The 8,863-nt window shown below is 45.5% G+C and overlaps 1 pseudogene; it reads left to right on the top strand.

The window, feature by feature from the left end:
• The first annotated feature begins 1,311 nt into the window (after positions 1-1,311).
• LOC141250614 (uncharacterized) lies at positions 1,312-8,517 on the top strand (annotated as a pseudogene).
• Positions 8,518-8,863: the final 346 nt, after the last annotated feature.

Here is an 8,863-nt window from a genome sequence, read left to right as displayed (position 1 = left end):
AAAACCGCGGGCGCGGCCAGCCGACCGCGGTCGCGGTTCTCACCGTGCCGGTCACATGTGCTCAGGACCCGTCCACGGTCGCGGCTCCCTGCCGCGCCCACGACTCTCCCGGATGGAATATCCCCTTTTGACCATCTTTTGTAACTCTTTTTCTCTAGATAGTCAATTTGGAGTAAATTAGTACTTGGACCATTTTTATGTAACTCCTAGCTCTTAATGGGTCAAAGGGGGAGTTTAGAAAACTCCATTTTAGGGAGGAGGTTTTTAAGGGGTTCTTAGGTTGATATTCTATTATCCAATTTTTCTCAAGTTGTAATCCGAGAAAGCTCTCTCATTTGTACTTTGTTTTTGCTAAGAAGTAATGGAGAACTAAGCCCTCTTGAGTTCACTTTGAAATTCTAAGCGCTTGACTTGGGTTATTGTGGTAAGTTTCTTGTCCCTTTGTTCTTATCTTTCATAGAAATTGTTCTTAGATCTCTTGCGCTTAAACTCATGATTGTTTTATATTGATTTATCTAGAATGATCAACTAGGTTTATTGATGTTTTCCAATTTGCTAGGTTTAGATAATTCTATTTGAAGAGTCTAAACCTTTTGTGGCAAACCCTTTTCTCATGAACTATTTGTGGTTGATTTTAGGGTAGAGATCTTAGATTCATGTCAAGTACCGACTATTTGTCAATGGTATTGCATGAACCTACTTATCTTTGTGCTTTATGCAATTATGCTATTAAATCTAGGTATTTCCGTGGTTGTAGCATGATTAGGGCCTCTAGGACTATTTGGACTAGTTGCTAATTATGAACAAAGAGTAGGACATTTTGCTTTGATTTGATTTGAACATTGGGTGTTAAGATTCTATGATCCACCGACCTAGTCAAGTTGCTAGAATGGATAAGTGAACCGCTTTAATCTTAATACTTCTCTCAACGTTTGTGTGTTTAATTGTTGTTTTCGTAACAAAACCATTTTAACCTCCCCTTTGGTTACTTCTTAATCACATAGAAAAACCTTAAACAAAAAGCTTGCTCCCTTGGGTACGACCCTTACTACCATTATACTCTAGTGGGAGTTTGGATTTATTACTTTGACGAGGCAAAGCGACTTTAGCCTTCGTCAAATTTGGCGCCGTTGCCGGGGAGCAACGGTTCTTTTTTATTAAGTTTTTTTGTGTGACTACTCTCGGTGTGGAGTCCATTGATGGTCCAAACCCGTTCCACTAATTCACCTCTTCTTGATTTTGATTCAGAAATCGAGCGGAAGCATTTAAGGAAACTTGAGGCAAGCCCTAGAGAATCTTGTTGTGGATAACATGCCCGCTCGTACGCTACGAGAGCTTACGGCTCCCAACCTTGCTCAACAACCTTTGGCGGTCGTCGTACCACATTAGATGCCGGTGTGTCCTTTGGGCTTAAGTCCAGTGTCATCAACCTCCTCCCGAAGTTCCATGGTTTAGCCGGTGAAGATCCCATCATGCATTTGGGAGAATTCCACGACATATGCATGTGTAGCAAGCCAGCCAATGTCACGGAGGAGCAATTCAAGATGTGGGCCTTTGGTTTCACCTTGAAGGACACCGTGAGAAATTGGTGCTACCGCCTTCCGGCGGGATCCATTGACACTTGGCCTAAGCTATATAAGGCCTTCCTCGACAAGTACTTCCCCGCTAGGAAGTCTACCGCCTTGAAGAGAGCCATCGCCAATGTTGAGCAAGCGGATGATGAGACACTCTACGACTATTGTGAGCGTTTCATGAGGTTGTGCGCAAGTTGCCCGTTCCATGGGTTCGACGAGAAGGAATTAGTAATCCACCTCTACCATGGGTTACTAGATCAAGAGAGGAGGATCATAGATGCCGCTTGCAATGGTAGCGTCTTGAACTTGACGCCCGACATAGCCATGAGCCGGATCCATGATATAGCCGATGGCACGAGAAGCTTTGGTCGGACCTATTCAAGAAAGGGAGTTCATGCTGCGAACTCTAGTGCAACCGATATGAGCAATACTTTGGCCGAACTCAAGAGCATGATCGAGACATTGGCTTTGACTAGGACCAATGACCCGCCGGCGCGGGCTTGTGGGGTTTGCACCAATGAAACCCACCCCACGGATATGTGTCCACGACTCCATGACACTACCACCGCTGACGTCAATGCCGTGGGGGGGGGGGGTATGGGCCTCCTAGACCTCGTTTTGATAACCAAGGCCATAACTATAATCAGAGGTGGAACGATCATCCAGGGTTCCGATATGGTGATCCGGCTGGGGCACAAAACAATTTCCGATCTCAAGCTCAACCGAACCACCAATACCGGGCTCCTTATCAACCCAACAAACCACCGGGCTACGGACCTCCTAAGCCATCTACCGAGGATATGCTGAATTCCTTGTCCACTCACTTCACCTCTCATGTTCAAAAAACGGAGTCTAGCATAAAGAGCATTGAGAAGCAACTTAGCCAACTTGCCGACGCGATTTCTCAATCGAATCAACAACATTCCAAGAGTTTGCCATCTCAAACGGTGGTGAATCCAAGGGCTAATGTAAGTGCTATTAATTTAAGAAGTGGTAAGGTGTGTGGAGATGCCCCCATAGCTGAACCGGGAGAAGACGAAGAAGGGGCCGCAGAAACATTTCCGTAGGCGCAGTCCCCTGACCGCGGTTGCGGCTCAGCTGCTGTAAGAGAGTCCGAGAATTCTGATCATCCGCGGGCGCGGACACCTGACCGCGGGCGCGGACACCTGACCGCGGGCGCGGATTAGCCTTTGAGGTAACAGACAATGAAGCGAAGAAGGTGGAGGAGGAGTACTATGAAGATCGAGGGGACTTCCGTCTTCGCCAAGAGAACTACGTACGTCCAAATTTCCCTCCTCTCCGGGCCGAAAAGCCTCCCGCACCTTTTCCGGAAGCCCTTAAGGACACTCGAAGACCCGTCGATGACAAAGAGCTCTTCGAGACATTTAGCAAGTGCGAAGTCAACATTCCCTTGCTGAAGCTAATCAAGAGCGTGCCCCGGTAAGCTAAGTTATTAAAGGAGCTTTGCACGATCAAACGAAAGCAAAAGCTTAAGGGGAAACAAAAGGTGAAAGTGAGCAAAGGCGTCTCCGCGATGTTCCAACAAAAGGTGGCCAAGAAGTGTAGCGATCCGGGTATGGTAAGCATTCCTTGCACTATTGGTGAGACTAAGATAGATACTGCCATGCTAGATCTAGGTGTTTCTATTAACGTTTTGCCTTATTCTTTGTATAAGTTGCTCGGCCTAGGACCTTTGAATGAAACGGGAATTGTGATTCAATTGGCCGATAGATCTTCGGTTTACCCGAAAGGGATAGTTGAGGATGTATTGGTTATGGTTTATAACCTCATTTTTCCCGCAGATTTCTTTGTCCTAGACATGGCACAAGAGGCTAAGGACTCACTTATCTTACTTGGGCGGCCGTTTATGAAAACGGCCAACACTAGAATTGACTTAGCAAGTGGTTCACTCACTTTTGAGTTTGATGGGGATGTTGTGAGCTATAACATTTATGATGCTATGAAACACCCTAGTGATGATAACTCTTTATTCTCTATCGACGTGATTGATCCAATTGTGCAAGATACGTTTGATGTATATGGTTTGGATGAGCTACAATCCGCGTTAGAGAATAGCTTAGTCGATTCATCGCAACTAGACCTCACTATGTCTTCCCGACATGCGTGAAGTTTTAGCTCACTTGGACTCGAAAGAGCCATTTTTGGCCGGTGGGCCCATGTTACTAACCCTTGAGGCTGAAAGACCTCTTCCTTCTATAGTTCAAGCACCGTTAATTGAGCTACAACAACTTCCAGAGCATTTGAAGTATGCTTTCCTAGGCGAGAACGACACCCTCCCGGTCATCATTTCTAGCACACTTACGGGGGTTCAAGAGGAGAAGTTGGTGGAGGTGCTCAAGAAGAATGTGACGGCTCTCGGATGGACTATAGTCGATATCAAGGGAATAAGCCCTTCTACTTGTATGCACCGGATTCTCCTAGAAGACGGAGCCAAGCCTAGTAGGCAACCTCAGCGGTGACTCAATCCACCCATGATGGAGGTAGTAAAGAAGGAGGTGTTGAAGCTCCTCCAAGCAGATATGATTTTCCCTATCTCGGATAGCAAGTGGGTCAGTCCTACGCAAGTCGTCGCGAAGAAAGGAGGGATCACCGTGGTAGAAAACGACAAAGGTGAGATGGTTCCTACACGAGCACAAAAAGGGTGGAGGGTTTGTATCGACTACCGCAAGCTGAACGCGGTGACTCGAAAGGACCACTTCCCCTTGCCCTTCATTGACCAAATGCTCGAGAGGCTTGCCGGACGGCCTTACTATTGTTTCCTCGATGGATACTCGGGCTACTTTCAAGTAGCCATAGCTCCGAAAGATCAAGAGAAGACGACGTTTACTTGCCCATTTGGTACTTTTTCATACCGCCGGATGCCATTTGGGTTATGTAACGCACCCGGGACGTTTCAACGATGTATGGTAAGTATTTTCTCCGAATACATTGAGCACTTTATCGAGGTTTTTATCATTGATTTCACGGTACATGGGGATAGTTTTGACTCTTGCCTTCACCATTTGACACTCGTGCTTGAACGATGTGTTGAGACCAATTCGGTCTTGAACTCGGAAAAGTGTCATTTCATGGTTGATCATGGTATTGTGCTAGGTCATATAGTATCGTCCAAGGGTATCGAGGTCGATAAGGCAAAGATTGATGTGATTCAGTCCTTGCGTTATCCTGCTAATGTTCGTGAAGTGCGTTCCTTCTTAGGCCATGCAGGTTTTTATTGTCGGTTCATCAAGGATTTCTCCAAGATTTCCTCCCCCTTGTGCGAGTTGTTAAAGAAGGAAGTGGCGTTCATGTTCAATGATGAGTGTAAAGGAGCCTTCGACACTCTCAAAGTCCACCTCACCGAAGCGCCCATCATCAAAGCACCCAATTGGTCTCTTCCGTTTGAGATCATGTGTGACGCTAGTGATTATGCGGTAGGGGCGGTTCTTGGTCAGAAAATTGGAAGAGCTATGCATGTGATCTACTATGCTTCCATGACATTGAATGGGGCCCAACGAAATTACTCGACTACCGAGAAAGAGCTCCTCGCCGTGGTGTTCACCCTTGATAAATTTTGCCAATACCTTTTGGGCACGAAGGTGATCATTCACACCGACCACGCAACGCTTCGTTACCTAATGACGAAGAAAGATTCCAAGCCAAGACTCATTCGGTGGATTTTGCTCTTGAGCGAGTTCGATGTCGAGATAAGAGACAAGAAGGGGGTTGAGAACTCGGTGGCCGACCATCTTAGTCGGATCGTCCATGAGCATGAAGAGTTAACGTTGCGACCACTTGGAGATTTCCCGGACGAATCTCTCTACGCCCTGCATACAGTGTCAAAACCGCGGGCGCGGTCCACCTGCCGCGGTCACGGATCCTCAGAGTTTTCCCGACATCTTTCACCAGAGAGAAAACCTCGAGCGCGGTCGACCTTCCGCGGTCGCGGATCCGACGCTGAGCTGCTCTCCCTCGGTTCCCTCAAGCCGTGGTATGCCCACTTGGTCAATTACTTGGTGCGAGAAGATTTTCCTCCCAACATCACCAAAGCGCAAAAAGACAAGATCAAGAGTGAGGCCAAGTATTACGTGTGGGATGATCCATACCTTTGGAAGCATTGTGTTGATAAGGTTATCCGAAGGTGTCTCCCGGATAATGAGGTACAATCGGTTCTCTACTTTTGTCATTCTTATGCATGCGGGGGTCATTTTGGACCAAATAAGACGGCTCGAAAGGTATTGGATACCGGTTTTTATTGGCCGCACATCTTTCGAGATGCTTACGCGTTTTGCAAAGCTTGTGACCGGTGTCAGAGAGTCGGGAAAATCTCCCGTAGAAATGAGATGTCACAAACACCATTAATCTTTTGCGAGATTTTTGATGTTTGGGGGATCGATTTCATGGGACCTTTTCCTAACTCTCTTGGGAATATATATATCTTGCTTGCGGTGGACTATGTTTCCAAGTGGGTGGAAGCAAAGGCCACCAGGACTGATGACTCGAAAGTGGTGTCTAGTTTTTTGAAGGAGAACATCTTCTCTCGTTTTGGGATCCCGAAGGCTCTCGTGAGCGATAGAGGAACTCATTTCGTGAATAGGACGGTGAGCGATCTTCTCAAAAAATACGGTATCACCCATAGAGTTTCTACCGCCTATCATCCGCAAAGCAATGGGCAGGCCGAGGTGTCTAATAGGAAAATCAAGGGGATTCTTGAGAAGACGGTGGGCCCTAATAGGAAAGATTGGAGACTCCGTCTTGATGATGCTTTATGGGCATACCGTACCGCCTACAAGACACCCATTGGCATGTCTCCCTACCGGTTGGTTTTTGGAAAGGGGTGTCACCTTCCCGTTGAGCTCGAGCACAAGGCTTGGTGGGCGGTCCGGAAGTGCAACATGGAGATGAAAGAAGTGGGAGGGTTCTGGGCGCTCCAAATTCATGAGCTAGAAGAAATTCGAAGAGAAGCGTATGAGAACGTTGTTATTTACAAAGAGAAGACGAAGGCATGGCATGATAAGAACGTGTTGAGAAAGGACTTCAAGGCTGGAGATAAGGTCCTTCTTTACAATTCTCGCCTTCAACTTTTTCCAGGAAAGTTACGCTCTCGGTGGAATGGTCCTTATGTGGTGGCCCGTGTCTTTCCCCATGGAGCGGTGGAGCTTTACGACACGGACAAGCAAAATGTGTTCAAGGTAAATGGTCAAAGGTTGAAACCTTACCATGAGAACTTTTCTGATGCGGTAGTTGAAGAATTGGCTCTCGAGGAGCCCGGGTCCGACGTCTAGAATTCCGGACCACGTCGAGCCAACGACGTTAAACAAAGACGTTGCTCGGGAGGCAACCCGCGGTGTGAGGTTTGCTTACTTTTTCCTTTTCGCCTCATTATTATTAGTCCTCTTTTGCTGCATTGAGGACAATGCGTGATTCAAGTGTGGGGGAGGGATTTGGTATTCATGTCACATACATATAGTTTGTTTTTTAGTCTTTCTATCTTGTTTTGCTGATTTTGTGTTTTAGCTTCTTTTGGTGTATTTTGTTTTGTTTTGTTGAGTCGGTTGTTGCACCCCATGATTTGCATTGTTGGTTGTTTCTTATACGAGTGCATATGCTTTGGATCTTTTGAGTATGTTTTGGTTCTTCAAGGTTGCAAATGCATTATGTTGATGATAGTGTTTTATTATGTTGTGGACATTTATTTGGAGCATGCGGACTTTGATAGGACTATGTATGGACCGATTCTCATTACTTAGGCGTGTTGTCACTTAGGAGTGCTCTTCTTTGGGTGTTTGCTTTAGAACTTGCTTATATATCTTTTTTGAAGCCCTAGGTGCTGAGGTTTTTGCATAACTTGATTGAGACGGGAAATTGTCACATTATTGAAAACACACAAATAAAATAAAAGCATGCAAAGAACACGACGTAGTGTTTAGTTCTTATAAATAAAAGAAAAAAACTTCTAACGTTTGCCTGATGAACATGCGATATCCGAGGTTGAAACAGCACTGAGGTTTCGATCCTCTGATTGCTACATGAAAAACTCTTATAAAAATTGGGCCGGTTCGAATAAAAAACGTCCGGGTCCCCAAAAAAATTTACAAATCAAGTGCTAGTAGATTTTGTGACTTATGAACGTCTCTTGATTTGTTTCACACCTTGCCATGTGGTTAGTCTTAGATGTGTTTGCATGTTTTTAAAGTGCCATTTAAGGATAGAGCATGAATTCGTGAGGGCATGTTTGGTATGTGGGTTTAGGATCTTATATTTGTCTATCATTGGACGATGCATGCTAGGAAGAGAAAATGTCTTTGGTATAATTTAATATAATTTACATACATATATCATTTGGACTAAGACAACCATTACATACTTTTTAGATCTATCGTGAATGTGCTTGCGTAAGATCCAGAACAGGCAAAGAAGGGGCTGTGTGCAACATGTTTGGTTTCGTCTTTTTGGGTAGTCTCTTGTAGGGTCGGAGTCTTTGTTGTTTTTGTTGAAAACAGGTGTTAGAGAGAGATTTTTGGATGCATAGTTGGAGAGTTCAAGTTATCCCCTGCTCGCCCGGACCTTCAAGCTTACTCGAGGACGAGCAAGATCTAAGTGTGGGGGAACTTTATAGGCGCAATCTTGATGGCGCCAAAGGAGCACCTAAGACGGCAAAAAGGGGCGTTTTCACTCACTTGGGCAACATAATGAAGCTTACGAGGCGTCGGTAGCGAAGTCGCCAAAGTACGCTAGAAGTCGAGGGAAAACACACTTACAGAGGCAAAACCGCGGGCACGGCCAGCCGGCCGCGGTCTCGGTTCTCACCGTGCCGGTCACATGTGCTCAGGACCCGTCCGCGGTCGCGGCTCCCTGCCGCGCCCGCGACTCTCCCGGATGGAATATCCCCTTTTGACCATCTTTTGTAACTCTTTTTCTCTAGATAGTCAATTTGGAGTAAATTAGTACTTGGACCATTTTTATGTAACTCCTAGCTCTTAATGGGTCAAAGGGGGAGTTTAGAAAACTCCATTTTAGGGAGGAGGTTTTTAAGGGGTTCTTAGGTTGATATTCTATTATCCAATTTTTCTCAAGTTGTAATCCAAGAAAACTCTCTAATTTGTACTTTGTTTTTGCTAAGAACTAATGGGGAACTAAGCCCTCTTGAGTTCACTTTGAAATTCTAAGCGCTTGACTTGGGTTATTGTGGTAAGTTTCTTGTCCCTTTGTTCTTATCTTTCTTAGAAATTGTTCTTAGATCTCTTGCGCTTAAACTCATGATTGTTTTATATTGATTTATCTAGAAT

The sequence above is a fragment of the Phyllobates terribilis genome, unplaced genomic scaffold (assembly GCF_046119375.1).
Source record: "Phyllobates terribilis strain yellow unplaced genomic scaffold, ASM4611937v1 Scaffold_5941__1_contigs__length_48099, whole genome shotgun sequence".
Classification (NCBI taxonomy): domain Eukaryota; kingdom Metazoa; phylum Chordata; class Amphibia; order Anura; family Dendrobatidae; genus Phyllobates; species Phyllobates terribilis.
This window is presented reverse-complemented; position numbering and strand designations above follow the sequence as displayed.